At 39.9% G+C, this 21,429-nt stretch overlaps 1 protein-coding gene across 2 annotated transcripts in view; it reads left to right on the plus strand.

Moving 5' to 3' along the window:
- Positions 1–21,429, plus strand: part of LOC106089390 (ras-related protein Rab-26) — a 219,344-nt gene that overhangs the window by 172,889 nt on the left and 25,026 nt on the right. The window lies entirely within an intron of this gene.

Raw genomic sequence — 21,429 nt, forward strand, 5'->3', positions numbered from 1 at the left:
ACGCTCCTGTAGAGCCAGTGGACTATCTTCGAATTCATGTCCCATTTCGAGCTTACGGCTCGTCTACATAATACCTAACATCTGTGAGCCTTCTCAGTATGCTCCAAGATCACTCCCAAGTATTTAACCTTGTCAGATATCGAAATGTTTTTTTTTGATTTAATGTGGTCCGTCAAATTGGCCCACCTTCGTCTTCCTCGTGAACAGGCATATTTCAGTCTTCTCTGGGTTAACATTGAGACCTTTGGATCTAGCCCAGTCATATGCCATATACAAGACGCTTTCGGCCCTTCTGCATAGCTGTTTCGGATCCTTACCCCTAAGAAGTATTATAACATCGTCTGCCTAGCAAACGGGTTTAAATCCCTCCTCAGTTAGCATCCATAATAGGTTGTTTATGGTGGTCACCCAAAGGAGAGGTAATAAAAGGACGCTCTGTGGCGTGTCCGGCACCACTTTCTCCCTTATATTTATGTCACGGGACCTACAATTTATCCACCTGTTCCTTAGCATATGGTTTATCCAGTCTCTAAGGACCGGTACAAGTCTAAGGATTGGATCAATGTGTCGGTCCGTACTTTGTTAAACGCCCCTTCGAGGTCAATGCAAACCTCCAATGTGTACTTCTTGACATCGAAGGATTCTTCTGTTTTATGCACAACCTCTTGCAGGGTAGTCTCCATCGACCTTCCCTTGACATGGATGAGCTACTCTTTATCATGGTATCCACAATACGCTCTATGGTTTTGAGTAGAAAGGACGTAAGGCTTATTCATGGTTAAATTATAGTCGAAATTGAAGATGTTTGACAGGGAAACAAAACACGCAACGTGTGTGAGCTGTTTAAACCAGTGTTACCCAAAAAGACAATAGCTAAAAAATCACCCTTTATAAAATGCTTAAAGAAAAATCTCTTTTCCAAAAAGGGATTTAAGGGTGTAGCGATTGTAATGCAATATATTGTGCATCCTTTTTCTCCTTAAGGACTGCAAAAAAAAATTGGGTCTGACATCTTCTAAACCTTTTTGGCGTTTTGCTTCACCAACATAATACCATTGACCTAACATGGAATTTCCCACACCTACCATGACTGTTGTGCTGTAATACGAAAGAAAATTTCCACAACTTTTTAGCATTGAAAGTAAGCCCCTATTTTTCTTAATATGTTTCAAGTTTGTTGAAATTAAAGATATCCTTATTTCCATGAAATGCCAAGAGAGAGATTATGAAGTCCACTTTATCATTTGTGTTTTAAGAGGGAGGCCTAAACAAACATATTGTCCTCATAATTCACTGACAGACAGACGGAGGGACGGAGGGACGGACGGACAAATTCAATAAGTTTTGCGAATAAGTTTATCATGAAATGAGGCCATCAATCAAACAAAACACCAGACCTTTAAGAAAATTTCTCTACTAAGGATATCAAACAGAATAAAACAAAAGCATCTAAGCCTTTGTCAACTGCTGAAGACATTGAGCAATAAGTAAACAATTACTAAAATTGTAACACAATAACTTTTGATTAATTGGCCCAAACATAATGAGAAGGAGAGCAAAAACAACATAATTCTCATAAATTTTAGGCTCTAGACGGACATGGGAAATAAATTAAGACAATGGCCATAAAATTAAGCAATTTAATGATAGCTAAATAAATATTCATTGCCTACAATAGAAGAACGAAAACAAAACAAATAAAAGCGTGCAAAGTTCGGCCGGGCCGAATCTTATATATCCTCCACCATGCATCGCATTTGTCGAGTTCTTTTCCCGGCATCTCTTCTTAGGATAAAAGAAAAGATTTGCTCTGCTATAAGAGCGATAACAAGATACGGTCCGGTTTGGACCACAGTTAAATTATATGTTGGAGACCTGTATAAAATGTCAGTCAATTCGAATAAGAATTCCGCCCTTTTGGGGGCTCAAGAAGAAAAATAGAGAGACCGATTTATATGGGAGCTGTATCAGGCTATAGACCGATTCAGACCATAATAAACACGTATGTTGATGGTCATGAGAGGATCCTTCGTACAAAATTTCAGGCAAATCGGATAATAATTGCGACCTCTAGAGGCTCAAGAAGATCTCTCGAGGCTCAAGTTCCCAGATCGGTTTATATGGCAGCTATATCAGGTTATAAACCGATTTGAACCATAATTCGCACAGTTGTTGGATATCATAACAAAACACTTCGTGCAAAATTTCGTTCCAATCGGATTAGAATTGCGCCCTCTAGAGGCTCAAGAAGTCAAGACCCAAGATCGGTTTATATGGCAGCTATATCAGGTTATTGACCGCTTTGAACCTTATTTGGCACAGTTGTTAGATATCATAACGAAACACTTCGTGCAAAATTTCGTTCCAATCGGATTAGAATTGCGCCCTCTAGAGACTCAAGAAGTCATGATCCCATATCGGTTTATATGGCAGATATATCAGGTTTACAACCGATTTGAACCATATTTGACACAGTTGTTTGATATCATAACAAAACACGTTGTGCAAAGTTTAATTCCAATCGGATTACAATTGCGCCCTCTAGAGGCTCAAGAAGTCAAGACCCAAGATCGGTTTATATGGCAGCTATATCACGTTATGGACCGATTTGAACCATATTTGACACAGTTGTTTGATATCATAACAAAACATGTTGTGCAAAATTTCATTTCAATTGGATTAGAATTGCGCCCTCCAGAGGCTCAAAAAGTCAAGACCCAAGATCGGTTTATATGGCAGCTATATCAGGTTATTGACCGATTTGCACCATATTTAGCAGAGTTGTTGGATATCATAACAAAAAATGTTGTGTAAAATTTCATTTCAATCGGATAAGAATTGCGCCCTCCAGAGGCTCAAGGAGTCAAGACCCAAGATCGGTTTATATGGCAGCTATATCAGGTTATGGACCGATTTGAACCATATTTGACACTGTTGTTGGATATCATAACAAAACATGTTGTGCAAAATTTCATTTCAATCGGATTAGAATTGCGCCCTCTAGAGGCTCAAGAAGTCAAGACCCAAGATCGGTTTATATGGCAGCTATATCAGGTTATAAACCGATTTGAACCATATTTGACACTGTTGTTGGATATCATAACAAAACATGTTGTGTAAAATTTCATTTCAATCGGATTAGAATTGCGCCCTCTAGAGGCTCAAGAAGTCAAGACCCAAGATCGGTTTATATGGCAGCTATATCAGGTTAATGACCGATTTGAACCATACTTAGCACAGTTGTTGGATATCATAACAAAAAATGTTGTGCAAAATTTCATTCCAATCTCATAAGAATTGCGCCCTCCAGAGGCTCAAGAAGTCAAGACCCAAGATCGGTTTATATGGCAGCTATATCAGGTTATTGACCGATTTGCACCATACTTAGCACAGTTGTTGGATATCATAACAAAAAATGTTGTGTAAAATTTCATTTCAATCGGATTAGAATTGCGCCCTCCAGAGGCTCAAGAAGTCAAGACCCAAAATCGGTTTATATGGCAGCTATATCAGGTTACTGACGGCTTTGAACCTTATTTGGCACAGTTGTTAGATATCATAACGAAACACTTCATGCAAAATTTCGTTCCAATCGGATTAGAATTGCGCCCTCTAGAGGCTCAAGAAGTCAAGACCCAAGATCGGTTTATATAGCAGCTATATCAGGTTATGGACCGATTTGGACCATACTTCGCACAGTTGTTGGATATCATAATTAAACACGTTGTGCAAAGTTTCATTCCAATCCGATTAGAATTAAGCCCTCTAGAGGCTCAAGAACTCATGATCCCAGATCGGTTTATATGGCAGCTATATCAGGTTATGAACCGATTTGAACCTTATTTGGCACAGTTGTTAGATATCACAACAAAACATGTTGTGTAAAATTTCATTCCAATCGAATTAGAATTGCGCCCTGTAGAGGCTCAAGAAGTCAAGACCCAAGATCGGTTTATATGGCAGCTATATCAGGTTATGGACCGATTTGAACCATACTTTGCACAGTTGTTGGAAATCATAACGAAACACGTTGTGCAAAATTTCATTCCAATCCGATTAGAATTGCTCCCTTTAGAGGCTCAAGAATACAAGACCCAAGATCGGTTTATATGGCAGCTATATCAAAACATGGAACGATATAGCCCATTTACAATCCCAACCGACCTACACTAATAAGAAGTAAAAAAACGCAAATTTTGCTGTGAATTTGCAAATTTTGCCCCTGAACATTCCACTAAGAAGCTGGGGCAAACTTTTCTCATATATAAATGAGTGCAGTCCGATTCAAGTTTAAGCTCAATGATAAGGGGTCTCCTTTTTATGGCCGAGTCAGCACGGCGTGCCGCAGTGCGACATCTCTTTGGAGAGAAGTTTTACATGGCATAGTACCTCACAAATGTTGCCAGCATTAGGAGGGGAAAACAACCGCTGAAAATTTTTTCTGATGGTCTCGCCAGGATTCGATCCCAGGCGTTCAGCTTTATAGGCGGACATGCTAACCTCTGCGCTTCGGTGGCCTCCACACTAATAAGAAGTATATGTGCAAAATTTCAAGCGGCTAGCTTTACTCCTTCGAAAGTTAGCGTTCCTTTAACAGACAGATGGACGGACGGACATGGCTTTATCGACATAAAATGTTACGACGATCAAGAATATATACACTTTATGGGGTCTCAGGCGAATATTTCGAGTAGTTACAAACAGAATGACGAAATTATCATACCCCCATCCTATGGTGGAGGGTATAAAAAAAGAGACAATTATGAAAAAAATACATTTTGTTTTGCTAATGGTTTTTATGACTGCTGCATGTATCACTCTCTTCCTCTATTTGACTAATTAATTTATTATGGCACTCCAGGTTTCGTGGCCCCAGGCTATCGTAGCGGAAACCCAGAATGGGGGCCACCCACATCACCCACTAAATGAGACCACAGCATATGTTGGAAAATAAAACGTATCATAATTAACATTCTATCATATACTCAAAGCTAATATGTACATAAGCGTACAAGTTAAACGCACAAATAATTACATATTCATATCATTTGCAGAAGTGGAAATAGGGGAAAAAATGCTGGTTTTTAAAACGTTTGCCAAATGTTCAAATTATTATGAAATGAAAAGTAGTAGAAAGCATTTTGCAATTAAATGCTACTCATACTGCCATGGAAACTTTATTTGAAATGTTTTGCTTGACGTATGCAATGAAGGTTGGGAATAGCTTTTAAAATGTTCGAGCATTAAGATTGGCAAGGAATGACTTTGAAGATTTTCTCATACAAGTGGCCAAAGTAGGTTACAATTTTAAACGAAATTTGATACATAAACCACATTTACAATAAAACACTTGTGGTGTACTCTGTTTTCGAAACAAAACCCATGTCAGACAAGTGATTAAGTGATTTAATTGGTTGACACAATTGGTAGCATTTGGTATAATGTACAATTTGGGGGAGCGCCCCACCCCAAAACCCCTTCAAACGGACATATTAGCCGATAGCGACAAAATGGGTATCAAATAAAAGGTAATTACGGCTAGAGTACTAATCTGATATAAAAATGTGACTTCTGTGGACACCACATCAACAACAAATCGCCTAAACATACATATATACTGGGGGAGCGCCCCACCCCAAAACCCCCTTAAACGGACATATTAGCCGATAGTGACAAAATGGGCATAAAATAAAAGGTATTTGCGAATAGAGTACGAATCTGATATAAAAATGTGACTTCTGTGGACATCACATCAACAATAAATCGCCTAAACATACATATATACTGGGGGAGCGCCCCACCCCAAAATCCCTTCAAACGGACATATTAGCCGATAGCGACAAAATGGGTATCAAATAAAAGGTGTTTGCGACTAGAGTATGAATCTGATATAAAAATGTGACTTCTGTGGACACCACATCAATAACAAATCGCCTAAACATACATATATACTGGGGGAGCGCCCCATCCCAAAACCCCTTCAAACGGACATATTAGCCGATAGCGACAAAATGGGTATCAAATAAAAGGTGTTTGCGACTAGAGTATGAATCTGATATAAAAATGTGACTTCTGTGGCCGACCCATCCACAAAAAATCGCCTAAACATACATATATACTACAGGGCTGCACAAGCCGAATCGAATGAACTCTGGACAGCTGTGACAGCATGCCTCCCGTTAAGCCATACCGTATACATAAACTAATAGATAACAGGCCATCACAACTGCAAATGCAAATTTTGCCCATGAACATTCCTCTAAGGAACAGGGGCAAACTTCTCACATATCAATAGAAGTCCGATTAAAGTTAAAGCTCAATGATAAGGGGCCTCCTTTTTATAGTCGAGACCGAACGGCGTGCCGCAGTGAGACACCTCTTTGAGGAAAAGTTTTTGTGGGGCATAGTACCTCACAAATGTTGCCAGCATTAGGAGGGGAAAATCACCCTCCTCCTGTCTGACTTTGTCTGATTTTTGTCTTTTCAGGATTCGAACCCAGGCGTTCAGCGTCAGAGGCGGACATGTTAGCCTCTATGCCTCGGTGGCCTCCACACAACTTCACAACTGCATATTACATTCATAAATACATGGAGCTAAACCTAAGAGTGGCATGGCATGCTATACCGGCGACATGTAGGTCACGATCATCTCAGATAGATCAAAACGATTTAGCCATGTCCGTACGTCTGTCAAAAGCCGGCTAACTTTCGAAGGAGTAAAGCTAGGTGTTTGAAATTTTGCAGAAATACTTCTTATAAGTGCAGGTCGGTTGGGATTGTAAATGATTTGGCCCATTTAATGGTTTAATGTTTTGGCATAGCTGCCACATAAACTGATCTTGGATCTTGACTACTTGAGCCTCTAGAGGGCGCAATTCTTATGTGTTTTTGCTTAAATTTTGCAGCAAGTGTTTTTGTTTTGACTTCCAACAATCCTGCCAACTATGATTCAAATCGGTTTACAACCTGATATAGCTCCCATATAAAGCGATCTGGGATCTCGACTTCTTGAGCCGCTAGAGGGCGCAATTCTAATCCGATTGGAACGAAATTATGCACGAAGTGTTTTGTTATGATATCCAACAACTGTGAGAAGTATGGTTCAAATCGGTCCATAACCTGATATAGCTGCCATATAAACCGATATGGGATCATGACTTCTTGAGCCTTTGCAGGGCGCAATTCTAATCCGATTGGAACGAAATTTTGCACAAAGTGTTTTGTTATGATATCCAACAACTGTGAGAAGTATGGTTCAAATCGGTTCATAACCTGATATAGCTGCCATATAAACCGATCTTGGGTCTTGACTTCTTGAGCCTCTAGAGAGCGCAATTCTAATCCGATTTGGCTGAAACTTTGCAGCAAGTGTGTTGTTTTGACTTCCCACAACTCTGTTAACTAAGGTTTAAATCTGTTCATAACCTGATAAAGCTCCAATATAAACCGATCTGAGATCTTGAATTTTTGAGCCTCTAGAGGTCGCTATTCGCTTTCGATTTGGCTGAAATTTAGCAGCAAGTGTTTTGTTGTAACTTCCAACAACTCTGTCAACTATGGTTCAAATCTGTTCATAACCTGATATGACTCCCATATAAACCGATCTCGGATCTTATAAAAAAAAAAAAGTCATAGTTTGTTGCGGTTTATGGGCTGGTGGCATCATTGGACCGTACTTCTTCAAAGATGATGCGAATCGTAACATAACTGTGAATGGTAATCGCTATCGTGGGATGATATCCACCTTGACTTGCATGATATGTGGTTTCAACAAGGCTGTGGGACACAGCACGGGTAACAACAGACTTATTGTGGGGCGAGTTCGGTGAACATTTTACTTCACGTGCGGGACCGGATCGTGCGAATTAAGACCTTTAGTCTATTTTTTGTGGGGCTATGTTTAAGCTCATGTTTATACAGACAAACCCGTTTGAATTGACGCATTGAAAGAGAACATTGAAGCATTTTTTCCTGGGATACCGGACGTAATGTTCGAAATAGTATGCCAAAATTTTACTGAATGAACCATTTAAGACGCAGTCACGGTCAATATTTGCATGAAATTATCTTCAAACATTAAATTGTATGGACCGTACTATTATTATTGTTAAATTTCGCAAAAAAATTAAGTTTGCCGATAGTATCGGTAGAAAAAATATCAATCGATATTGAGACAAAAAATAAAATATCGATGGTATCGATAGTGCCATCGATATTTTGCCAGCTCTACCACCATGGCGTATGCCCTTGGTTTGGCTCTAGTATATGCAGACATAAGCGTGACATTAGGAACCTTAGTGATCCTCAAGAGGATCATTATATCTATATTTCTATGTATTTCGGCCTAAGTATTTCGCCTTCTTTGACAACTGTAAAGTTATTGCTTTCAGAGATGGGAGTCTGAAATCCTAATGTTTATTTCTCTGAGGGAAAAGCACTAACACCATATTCGTTGAGTTCACAAAACTAGGACAACATTTTTATGACATTTCCTCGAAGAAGATTATTTGTGCGAAATGTTCTTCATAGACACAAAGTGTAATGAAAAATTTAAAAAAAAAAATTTTCCAAAGACAAAAAATTCTAAAATTTCCTCAATTAAAGTGAAATTTCTTTTTTATCCTTATATTGTTTAAATGTTTAATGCTAAGCAATGTTCCCTGAATTTTTGCTCCCCTTCAATTTCGTTCATAATTTATGCATTTCCTTGAAAAGAAAAATTCACATCATATGTTCTTAATTTGTAACATGAAATGCACGCGTCTGGCCATGAGTATCACCGATATGGTGATAAACTGTTATGCAAAAAATAGTCTCATCCGTAAGGATAACCTTGATTGCTGTGACTGCATGACTGAATAATGATCATGGATTCGAAAGGGAAAATGTGAAAAGTAAATGCTGTGTATCATATTTTTCCAGTACGAACTGGGTTTTTCCACCTAATTGGCAATTTAAAATATTCTAAAAAAAAAATCATAAAAAATCTGTTAAGGTTATCATTTTTTCTGTTTTCCATTCCAAGAAGCAAGTGGAAAAAATTGCTTTATAAGAAGATAATGTTGCTCGTGTTACTAATAAAACAAAAAAGAAAAAACAAGTTAAATGAAGCATGTATTTTATGAAAATTTAAGATTTTTTTCCTCTTGATCGAAAGGGTTTTGATTTCGAAAAAAAGTAATATAAACTTCAAAAACAAGTAAAAGCGTGCTAAGTTCGGCCGGGCCGAATCTTATATACCCTCCACCATGGATCGCATTTGTCGAGTTCTTTTCCCGGCATCTCTTCTTAGGCAAAAAAAGGATATAAGAAAAGATTTGCTCTGCTATTAGAGCGATATTAAGATATGGTCCGGTTTGGACCACAATTAAATTATATGTAGGAGGCCTGAGTACAATGTCAACCAATTCGAATAAGAATTGCGCCCTTTGTGGGCTCAAGAAGTAAAATAGAGAGATCGATTTATATGGGAGCTATATCAGGCTATAAACCGATTCAGACCATAATAAACACGTATGTTAATGGTCATGAGAGAATCCGTCGTACAAAATTTCAGGCAAATCGGATAATAATTGCGACCTCTAGAGGCTCAAGAAGTCAAGATCCCAGATCGGTTTATATGGCAGCTATATCAGGTTATGAACCGATTTGAACCATATTTGGCACAGTTGTTGGATATCATAACAAAATACTACGTACCAAAATTCATTCAAATTGGATAAGAATTGCGCCCTCTAGAGGCTCAAGAAGTCAAGACCCAAGATCGGTTTATATGACAGCTATATAAAGTTATGGACCGATTTGAACCATACTTGGCACAGTTGTTGGATATCGTAACAAAACACGTCGTGCAAAATTTCATTCCAATCGGATAAGAATTGCGCACTCTAGAGGCTCAAGAATTCAAGACCCAAGATCGGTTTATATGGCAGCTATATCAGGTTATGGACCGATTTGAACCATACTTGGCACAGTTGTTGGATGTCATAACAAAACACGTCGTGCAAAATTTCATCCCAATCGGATAAGAATTGCGCACTCTAGAGGCTCAAGAAGTCAAGACCCAAGATCGGTTTATATGGCAGCTATATCAAAACATGGACCGATATGGCCCATTTACAATACCAACCGATAAGAATTGCGCACTCTAGAGGCTCAAGAATTCAAGACCCAAGATCGGTTTATATGGCAGCTATATCAGGTTATGGACCGATTTGAACCATACTTGGCACAGTTGTTGGATATAATAACAAATTTCATCCCAATCGGATAAGAATTGCGCACTCTAGAGGCTCAAGAAGTCAGGACCCAAGATCGGTTTATATGGCAGCTATAACAAAACATGGACCGATATGGCCCATTTACAATACACTAATAAGAAGTATTTGTGCAAAATTTCAAGCGGCTAGCTTTACTCCTTCGGAAGTTAGCGTGCTTTCGACAGACAGACGGACGGACGGACGGACAGACGGACGGACATGGCTAGAACGACATAAAATTTCACGACGATCAAGAATATATATACTTTATGGGGTCTCAGACGAATATTTCGAGTAGTTACAATCAGAATGACGAAATTAGTATACCCCCCATCTTATGGTGGAGGGTATAAAAAAAAAAGATTTCTAATAGTATTGTCTGAGCAGAAAATCCTTTGGGCGATAAGAAGTATCGACTCCTTTAAGTCGCCAGGCCCTGATGACGTATCACCGGTTGAATTACAAGCTTTGTCTAATAGACTGGTTACCTAGCTTAGGCAGATATACTCTGCTTGTATCAGAATGTCATTTCTACCTGTGGGATGGAGGGACACGAAGGTCATCTTCATTCCAAAATGAAGAAAACCCTACCACACGAAGGCGAAAGATTTTCGTCCCATTGGTCTGTCATCCTTTATGCTGAAGACTCTAGAGAGGTTGATAGACATATCTTAGGACAAACATCCCTGGAGATCGCCTGCGCGGCAGCAGCATGCATATGGTCAAGGCAAATCCACTGAAACAGCCCTTCACGACCTAGTCGACTGCATAGAAGGTTCTCTCGCTGTCAAGGAATATACAATGGTAGCATTTCTTGACATTGAAGATTCTTTCAATAATGTAAAACCGACGTCAGTCATGAAGGAGTTGGAGTTTCTAGGCATCAACTCTACCGCCAGAAACTTAATTAATAACTTAGTTACTAAAAGATGCATTATGGCAGGGTTGGGATCTATGGATCTGAAAAGATGGGTCAGCAGAGGAACTCCTCGAGGAGGTGTACTATCTCCTCAACTTTGGAATATAACCATTAACAATATATTATTGTCTCTGGAAGAAAAAGGCGCAAAAGTGGTCGCATATGCTAATGACGTGGCAATTGAGGTTAGGGGAAAGTATCCCAGCAATCTAAGAGATATACTTTAGGAAGCTCTGCGTGCAACAGCAAAGTGGGCTACCGAAAGTGGTCTTGGTATAAATGCGTGCAAGACAGAAGTAGTTCAGCTGGAGATACAAGTTGCCTACAGTGGCACCTGTCTCCTTGGGATGAGAGAATGTTCCATTTACGAAAAGTGCAAAATACCTGGGTGTTTTGCTGGACAGGAAATTGAACTTCAAATCCAACATTTTGGAAAGGGTAAGAAAGGCCCCTCTTGACCTATACACCTGCGAGCCATTGGCAAACGTTGATGGTTTAGACCGCGTGTCATGCATTGGGCATATATTGCAGTTGTCAGACCTATAATGCTGTATGGTGTTGTGGGCTGGAGGACGGCGCTTCAATAGTCCACCTACTGATCAATATTTAACCGGATCCAAAGGATGGCTTGTTTGTGCATCACAGCCGAACTGAGGAGTTTGGCTTTAGACCGCGTTTCATGCATTGGGTATATACTGCAGTTGTCAGACCTATAACGCTATATGGTGTTGTTGTCTGGTGGACGTCGCTTCAAAAGTCCACTGCTCAATATTTAACCGGATCCAAAGGATGGCTTGCTTGTGCATCACAGCCGCACTGAGGTCGACACCATCTGATGCACTGAATTTAATGCTACATCTTATGGCACTGGACATTGTGGCTCATTGGTCATGTGGCGGCTACGAACACTGTGTTATCCTTGATACAATATCCAATATTCAAGGTAGTGTGGATTACACTCTACTTGAGCCGCTTTTTGATAAAAAGTGCTATACACCTGCAATAGAGCCATTGGCAAAAGTTAGGGGTTTAGACCGCGTGTCTTGCATATGGTATATACAGCAGTTGTCAGACCTATAACGCTATATGGTGTTGTAGTCTGGTGGACGGCGCTTCAAAAGTTCAACTACTGCTCAATATTTAACCGGATCCAAAAGATGGCTTGTTAATGCATCACAGCCGAACTGAGGAGTACACCATCTGCTGCACTGAATTTAATGCTACATCTTATGCCACTGGACATTGTGGCTACCCAAATTGAAGCGACCACTTCCATGAGGTTAAGGGAGCTTTCTCATTGGTCATGTGGCGGCTGCGAACACTGTGTTATCCTTGATGCAATATCCGATGTTCAAGGCAGTGTGGATTACACTCTACTTGAGCCGCTTTTTAAGAAAAAGTCCTATACACCTGCAAGGGAGCCATTGGAAAAAGTTGGGGGTTTAGACCGCGTTTCATGCATTAGGCATATACTGCAGTTGTCAAACCTTTAATGCTATATGGTGTTATGGTCTGGTGGACGTCGCTTCAAAAGTCCAACTACTGCTTAATACTTAACCGGATCCAAAGGTTGGCTTGTTAGTGCATCACAGCCGAACTGAGGAGTACACCATATAATGCACTGAATATAATGCCTCTGGACATTGTGGCTAGAGAAATTGCAGCGACCATTGCCATGAGGTTAAAGAAGCTTTCTCATTGGTCATGTGGCGGCTGCGAACACTGTGTTATCCTTGATGCAATATCCGATGTTCAGGGCAGTGTGGATTACACTCTACTTGAGCCGCTTTTTAAGAAAAAGTCCTATACACCTGCAAGGGGCCCTTGGCAAAAGTTGGGAGTGTAGACCGCGTATCATGCATTAGGCATATACTGCAGTTGTCAGACCTATTATGCTATATGGTGTTGTGGTCTGGTGGACGGCGCTTAAAAAGTCCACCGATTGCTCAATACTTAACCGGATCCAAAGGATGGCTTGCTTGTGCATCACAGCGGCACTGAGGTCGCCACCATCTGATGCACTGAATTTAATGCTACATCTTATGCCTCTGGACATTGTAGCTAGACAAATTGCAGCGACCACTGCCATGAGGTTAAGCGAGCTTTCTCATTGGTCATGTGGCGGCTACGAACACTGTATTATCCTTGATACAATATTCGATGTTCAAGGCAGTGTGGATTACACCCTACCTGAGCCGCTTTTTGATAAAGAGCACTGTACCACTATTCCTGATAGAACCGATTGGAACTACGACATCTCTAGTAACAGAAGTTACATAGACTTCTATACGGATGGTTCCAAACTAAACGACCAGGTTGGCTTTGGCTTTGTACTCTAAAGATCAAGAACTGGTCATATCGAAAAGGTTACCCCACCACTGCAGTGTGTATCAAGCTGCAGTGTGTATTCCACCAATTACTATTGAAGAAGTGGTGGAATGGTTAAGATATAATGTTATTACAACGATTGGCATAAAGTTCCTCTCAGACAACCAGGCAGAGATTAAATCCCTGGAGAACGTATTTCTGAACACGCCAACCGCCCTCGACTGTCACAGATCTCTCAACGAGATGGCTGAACAGCTCAAAATTCCCATGTTCTGGGTGCCGGGCCACAGAGATATCCCAGGGAATTGAAAAGCGGACGAGCTTGCGAGACTAGGAACTGCCTAATACATTCCAGAGAAACTGGAATCTGTGGGTATACCTCTAGCAACATGTAAGCAAAGTTTTCAGGACCAGGCCCGAAGGGCAACAATTGATAGATGGTCACAAAGAGGGGGCTGTGAGCATTCCAAAACTATGTGGCCTTATTATGCCCACCATCGTAGGACAGGGGTACATTCATTTAGTCATTCCGTTTGCAACACATCGAAATATCAATTTCCGACCCAACAAAGTACATATATTTCGGATCGTCATAAAATTCTTAGACGATTTAACGATGCCCGTGTGTCTCTCCGTCTATCCACCTGTCCGTCCGTCTGTTCTAATCACTCTACAGCCTTCAAAAACTGAGATATTGAGATACGTCTTTTTGATGCACGCTGGTTAAGTTCTTGAACGGGCCAAATCGGACTATATTTGGATATAGCTGCTATATAGACCGATTTTCCGGTAAAGGGTCTAATGTCCACAAATACTTTATTTTTCATCCGATTTCGTTCTGATAAAATTTGAAACAGTAAGTAGTTTTAAGCCTCCCGACATCTGACCCAAATATAATCCATATCGGACTAAATTTATATATAGCTGCCATATATACCGATCTGTCGATAAAGGATCTGAAGCCCATAAAAGCTTTATTTTTTACCCGATTAAGATGAAATTTAAAACAGAGGGTTATCTTAAGGTATAGCTGCCATATAGACCGATTTCCATATGAAGGGTCTAAAGCCCATAAAAACTTTATTTTTTAACCGATTTCGCTGAAATTTAAAACATTAAATATTTTTTAGCCTCTTAATATGGAACACAAATATAATTCAGATCGGACAACATTTAGATATAGCTGTCATATAGACCGATCTCCCGATTAAGGGTCCGAAGCCCATAAAAGCTTTATTTTTTAACCGATTTCGCTGAAATTTGAAACATTGAGTAGTTTTACGCCTTCTAACATAGGACCTAAATGTGGTTCAGATCGGGCTATATTTAGATATAGCTTCCATATAGACCGATCTCCCGATTAAGGGTCTTAAGCCCATAAAAGCTTAATTTTTTAACCGATTTCGATGAATTTTGACCTCAGGAGGTTATTTTAAGCCTCCTTATATCTGACCTAAATATGGATCAAATCGGACTATATTTAGGTATAGCTGCCATATAGACCGATCTTCCGATTAAGGGTCTGAAGCCCATAAAAGCTTTATTTTTTAACCGATTTCGCTGAAATTTGAAACCATAAGTAGTTTTATACCTCCTAATACAGGACCCAAATATGGTCCATATTGGACTATATTTAGATATAACTGCCATATAAACTGATCTCCCGATTAAGGGTCTGAAGCCCATAAAAGCTTTATTTATTACCCGATTTCGATTAATTTTGATCTCAGGAGGTTATCTTAAGTCTCCTTATATCTGACCTAAATATGGATCAAATCGGACTATATTTAGGTATAGCTGCCATATAGACCGATCTCCAGATGAAGGGTCTAAAGCCCATAAAAGCTTTATTTTTTAACCGATTTCGCTGAAATTTCAAACATTGAGAAGTTTTACGCCTCCTAACATAGGACCTAAATGTGGTTCAGATTGGACTATATTTAGATATAACTGCCATATAGACCGATCTCCCGATAAAGGGTTGGAAGCCCATAAAAGCTCTATTTATTATCCGATTTCGCTGAAATTTGAAACAGCGGGTAGTTTTAGTTCTCCCAACATCCGTCCCAAATTTTCACCGGATTGTGACGAAACGGGGTATTCATATATACCCGAGGTGTTGGGTATCCAAAGTTCGGCCCGGCTGAACTTAATGCCTTTTTACTTGTCTAGACTTGAAGAGGTCTACTGCTTTGCTTTCATTGGCTAGAACATGCGTCTCCGTCATTGTGTCCGTCATGACAGGTCACTGTCTAAACGGAAACCATGCTGACAGATTGAAGGTTGCCGGCAACGACTTTTGCAGAATCTGTGAGGACATCAAAGAAGAAGAGACTATAGAACATCTTCTGTGTGTGTGTGTCCCGCAATAGCAGTCAGAAGGAGTTACACTTTAGGTTCTCATTTCTTTGCGAAACTGTCCGATTTAGCGGATGTGAACATTCGCAAGTTATTTGGGCTTTCTAAAGCGATCTGGATTCAACGTTGGGAACTATTGGGTTGCCCAAAAAGTAATTGCGGATTTTTTAAAAGAAAATAAATGCATTTTTAATAAAACTTAGAATGAACTTTAATCAAATATACCTTATTTTACACTTTTTTTCTAAAGCAAGCTAAAAGTAACAGCTGATAAGTGACAGAAGAAAGAATGCAATTACAGGGTCACAAGCTGTGAAAAAATTTGTTAATGCCGACTATATGAAAAATACGCAATTACTTTTTGGGCAACCCAATAGAAGGCATCTTCGTTCTTCTGTTCCTGTGGTTTCACAATGGACGAAAACGTCTAAGTCTGCCACTTGAACCTAACCTAATCTAACCTATTGTTAAAAAACGTTTCACAAAATGTTGCTAATAAAGCTATTGAAAAATCCCATATGCTGTACCATTGTTGAGTTCAACAAAAAATTGATACCAAAGTTGCTCCAAGTCCAAATTAAACCTCTTTAGAGTTTACTTTTGAGAGATAAACTCATTTGCAAGATTCAATGAAAACATCACAAGAATATCAATCATTTCACACACAACACAATAAACTTTCCCCTACATATTTCTCAAGTTCAGTGCGTAGTTTCCTTGAAAATTGTAACAGGTGCTCCCTGTACAAATCATAACGAACTGAAAAAGAGAAAAATCATGCTCAAAGTCAAATATTGAAATGAAAGGATTTAGTCGTTGACAGCCTCCAGTGTAATGCCCCTGGGAGTTTCCAATGAAAAATATTGCAAAAAAAAAAATAAGTTAAGTATGCTCATAGTTCAAGGGGTTTAAATGGGCAAAATATACTTGGCCATTGTCGCAGAGGCTACGCAATAAGCAACTGCAATGAAATGAGCAGTCTCATCATAGTTGAAATCGAGTAGTCATTGTAAAACTCATATTTCCTTGAAATGCTCCCGTCCTTTGGGAAAACTGGAAGGCTTGCTTCAATCAGGCCTGATAACAGCGCTTCAAAGTCTTCAAATGGAAGGACCTTATGCTTATAGAAAATCCCATAAGCTATGTCATTGTTGAGTTCTATAAAAAACTGCTGCCATAATTGCTTAGAGCAAAATAAACCTGTCTAGAGTTTATTTTTGAGAGATTAACTCATTTGCAAGTTTCAATGAACATCACATCAGAACATCAATAATCTTACTTTAAAAACAATAAACTTTTCTTGCATATTTCTCAAGTTCAATTTCCTTGAAAATTGTTACAGGTGTTCCCTGTGCAAATCATAACGAATTGAAAAAGAGAAAATCTTGTTCAAAGTCAAATATTGAAATAAAAGTATTTAGTCGTTGACAGTCTCAAGTGAGTTTCCAATTAAGAATACTACAAAAAAAAAAGTATGCTCATAGTTCAAGAAGGGGTTTAAATGAGCATGAGAAATATAAGTGGCCATGGTCGCAGTGGGTATGCAATAACTCACTGGAATGAAATGAATAGTCTCATCATAGTAGAATCAAGTACTTACCTGGCAATGTCACTCAATGTTAAAAAGATGTAAACATGGAATGGAATGGTGTTTTTCGTCCATGAGAACGGACGAAAAACAAGGTATGATATCAGGTCTCAAAGTCGCCTCCTTTTCCAGCTGGGGAAGTATTACGGACCCTGAAATCATAGCAAAAATGATTACGAATGAATTTTTATAATTTTTTTTTTTTTTGATGAAAAAACGATGTTCGAAAATGAAATTTTTATCGAATTTTTTGTGAGAATTGGATTCATGAAAATTCCCGCTCCGCTGCGCCTGATAATGCTATGTTGGAGAGGAGTACTCTAAATTTGGAAATTTCTGCGGATTTTCAGTTAAAAAGGTATTTCAATTTAGCTGTGTATTTTTCTACTCTCATACCTCTTATTTAAGCCCCACAGTGCATTGGTCAGTAAAAGTTCTGTTTAGGGGTGTGGTGGACACCCAGAGACTTGGTGCTAAAAGTGAAAGTTAATTTTGAGCTCTACTCCTAAAAACCTTTCATTAAAGATCCATATTGCCATAGTCGATTTTTGGGGGTGGGATGACCCACGAAGTACTAAGTCCCACAATAGGATATCAGATTCGTTTTCTACTCTCAAATACCTTTAATTTAATACCCGTATTGTATTGAATGAACTATAAATCCGATAGGCGGGTTTTGTGGGTGGGCGGCCCTCCTAGGCACCCCCCCCTGCCCCCACCAGATTTCGCTACCAAATACCTTTCATTTGAGCCCCACATTGACATGGGAGGTAAATATGTCCGATTAAGGAGTGTTTTTGGGGGGCGGTCCCCAAGCACTTAGCCCTGAAAATATATCAGCATCGTGATCTACTCTCAAATATCATTTATTTGCACGCTATATTGCCAGTGGCCTCAAAATTGGAAATCAAATTCCTTTTCTAATCTCAAATACGTTTCATTTAGAAGTCAGTACATATGTCCCATTGGGTTTGGGCCCTAAAAACAATCAATATCGAGCTCCACTGTCTTGAAGACCCAAATTGTCTTGGTGAGCAAATACGTCCTATATGGGGGTTGTTATGGGGGTGGGACGGCAACCCTAGACAGTTAGTGCCGAATGTTAATATCTGACTCCCAAATACCTTTCATTTGAGCCCCATATTTCCATAATAGGGAAACATGTTCGCTTTGGAGGGATGTTTTGGGGGATGGGGGGCCACTCAGTGACTTCGCCTTGAAAATAAATATCAGATGCGTGTTGTACTATAAAATACCTCTTATTTGAGCCCCATATTGCAATGGTCAGCAAATATGAGTAGTATTATGGGGGTGGGGTGGTCCTATAGACACTTTTTTTCCGGAATATTGATATCAGATTCGTACTTTACTTCCAAAGATCTTTCATTTGGTCTATCAGATTCGTATTTGACAACCAAATACTTTTTATTTGAACCCCATATTGCCAATAGTCATAAATAAGCCCTGTTTGGTGGTGCTTTAGGGAAGGGATGGCCCCCCAGAAACTTGGTCCCACATTTGGATATCAGATTCGTATTCTACTTGCAAATACCTTTCATTTGAGTCCCATATTGCCATGGTCGGTAAATATGTCCGATTTAGAGGTTTTTGTGATCCCCCAAACACTAAGTCCGACGATTGGATATCGGATACGTTTTCTAATATTAAATACCTTTCATTTGAGTCCCATATTGTCGTGATTGGTCCATATATATATTTTTTGGTAAGATTTGGGGGTGGGGCGGCCCCCCTAGGGACCCCATCCGAAATTTGGATACGAAATTTTTGTTTTTTGGTTACTATAAGAGAGCATACAATTTGGTTTAAATCGCACCACCCATTTCCCGGATTTGGCGTTTCTGAAAATTTGGGTAAGGGGGAGGGTCCGCCCCCCAGTATATATTTCCCTTTTGTACCTATATGCCAAATTCCAGACCTCAAACTCTACCTATGAACAAAGTACCAAATGGTACCAATTTGGTACCAAAATGTGCGAAAGGTCAATAGATCATTTAGTCACCCATCATATATTTCTTAGGTGTACGAAAGCACCAAATGGTATTAATATGTACGAATTTTTATACTCACCACCATAGGATGGGGGTATACTAATCTAGTCATTCCGTTCCGTAACACCTCGAAATATTGATATAGAACTCCATAAAGTGTATTCTAGATCGTTTCGCTACTCTGAATCGAACTAGCCATGTCCGTCCGTCCGTCCCTCTATCGAAATCACGATAGGGGTCGAACGCGTAGAGCTAGCCGCTTGAAATTTTGCACAGATACATTATATTGTCGTAGGTCATTGGGGCTCCCATAGCTCCCATATAAAACGATCTCCCGATGTGACTTTTTGAGCCCCTGGAAGCCGCAATTTTTGTCCGGTTTAGTTGACATTTTCCACATAATGTTCCGTTATGATTTTCAACAACTGTGCCAAGTACGGTCCAAATCGGTCTTTAACCTGATATAGCTCCCATATATACCGATCTCCCGATTTGATTTCCTGAGTCCATGGAAGACGCAAATTTTTATCTGATTTAGCTAAAATTTTGTACATGGTGTTCTGCTATGACTTCTAACAACTGTGCCTACGGTCCAAATCGGTCTTTAACCTGATATAGCTCCCATATAAACCGATCTCCCGATTTGACCTCTTGAACCCTTGGAAGCTAAAATATGCAAAGTACGGTCCACCTCGGTCTATAACCTGATATAGCTCCCACATAAACCAATCTTCCGATTTGATTTCTTGAGTCCTTATAAGCCGCAATTTTTGTCCTATTTGGCTGAAATTTTGCATGTGATGTTCTGTTACGACTTCCAACAACTTTGCCAAGTACGGTCCAAATTAGTCTATAACCCGATATAGTCTCTCGATTATCCTTGTTCGGTTCCTAGTAACTTTAATTTTTGCTTGCTTGACAGTTTGATATGTAGAACAAAAATATGCCCTTCAACAAAATTTTGTTTGTATAAATTTTTAGCAGAATCCTTGGTGGTAGGTTTCGAAGATTCGGCCCGGCGGTTGGACCAAAGATGTTTTTCTCCCATACCTTCGCTTTAAAATCTCCCAGAATTTAGCATCATTTGGGTGCCGGGCCATAACGGACTAAGGGGGAATGAAAGGGCAGACGATTAGGCGGTGAAGGTCAGAGGACTGCAGGACCGTAATATGGTCGGCCAGTCTAAAACAGATTTCAGTCCCTGGGTTCTCAAGGTAGACACCCCAGGCCCACTCTGTTCTCTAGCTTTGATCCGAGTGGGCCTGTTTCTCTACATTGAGAACCCAGGGACTGAAATCTGCCTTAGACCGCCTGACCTTAATACGGTCCTGCAGGCGGAGATCCGGGCGATCACGGAATGTGTGAGGTGGTGTGGTGCTAACGCGAGGACGTCGAGTGTGACGGACAGTAAAATGGCCATAAGGGCTACTACTAGGACGGTAAGATCACGAACAATCCAACAGGCCCTAACTTGGGAAGAGACGCTGATGTTGGCCAGGCGCTAATAACTCGCCTTGTCAATGCTGAGTCGCTGAGTGAGTGCCACCTGACCCCTTACAGAGACTCTCCTCTCTGAAATCACTGAATGCCAGCGGCCGCCCACATTTACAGGTACTCCGCATAAATACGAAGCTTTCCACTATCCGCAACCTTTGGGCGCGCCCGGTTGCTTTCAGCTAAGCTTCCAGTGATAACGATGAACACCACACAAGTCGGAGCTTAAAATGTCAGCCTGTGTGATGCTCATAGTTATCCCATGTCGGCCAAGTTGGAGGTCATAGGAAAAGTCATTGTACAAAATTTCAGCCAAAAACTAATAGGAATTGTACTCTCTAGAGGTTCAAGAAGTAATTTCAGGAGATTAGTTTATATGGGGGCTATATCTAAACATGAACCACGTTCGCCCATTTACACTCCCAACCGAACGACATTAATAAGGAATTTTTTTGCAAAATTTCAGGCGCCTAG

Source organism: Stomoxys calcitrans, chromosome 1, assembly GCF_963082655.1.
Source record: "Stomoxys calcitrans chromosome 1, idStoCalc2.1, whole genome shotgun sequence".
Classification (NCBI taxonomy): domain Eukaryota; kingdom Metazoa; phylum Arthropoda; class Insecta; order Diptera; family Muscidae; genus Stomoxys; species Stomoxys calcitrans.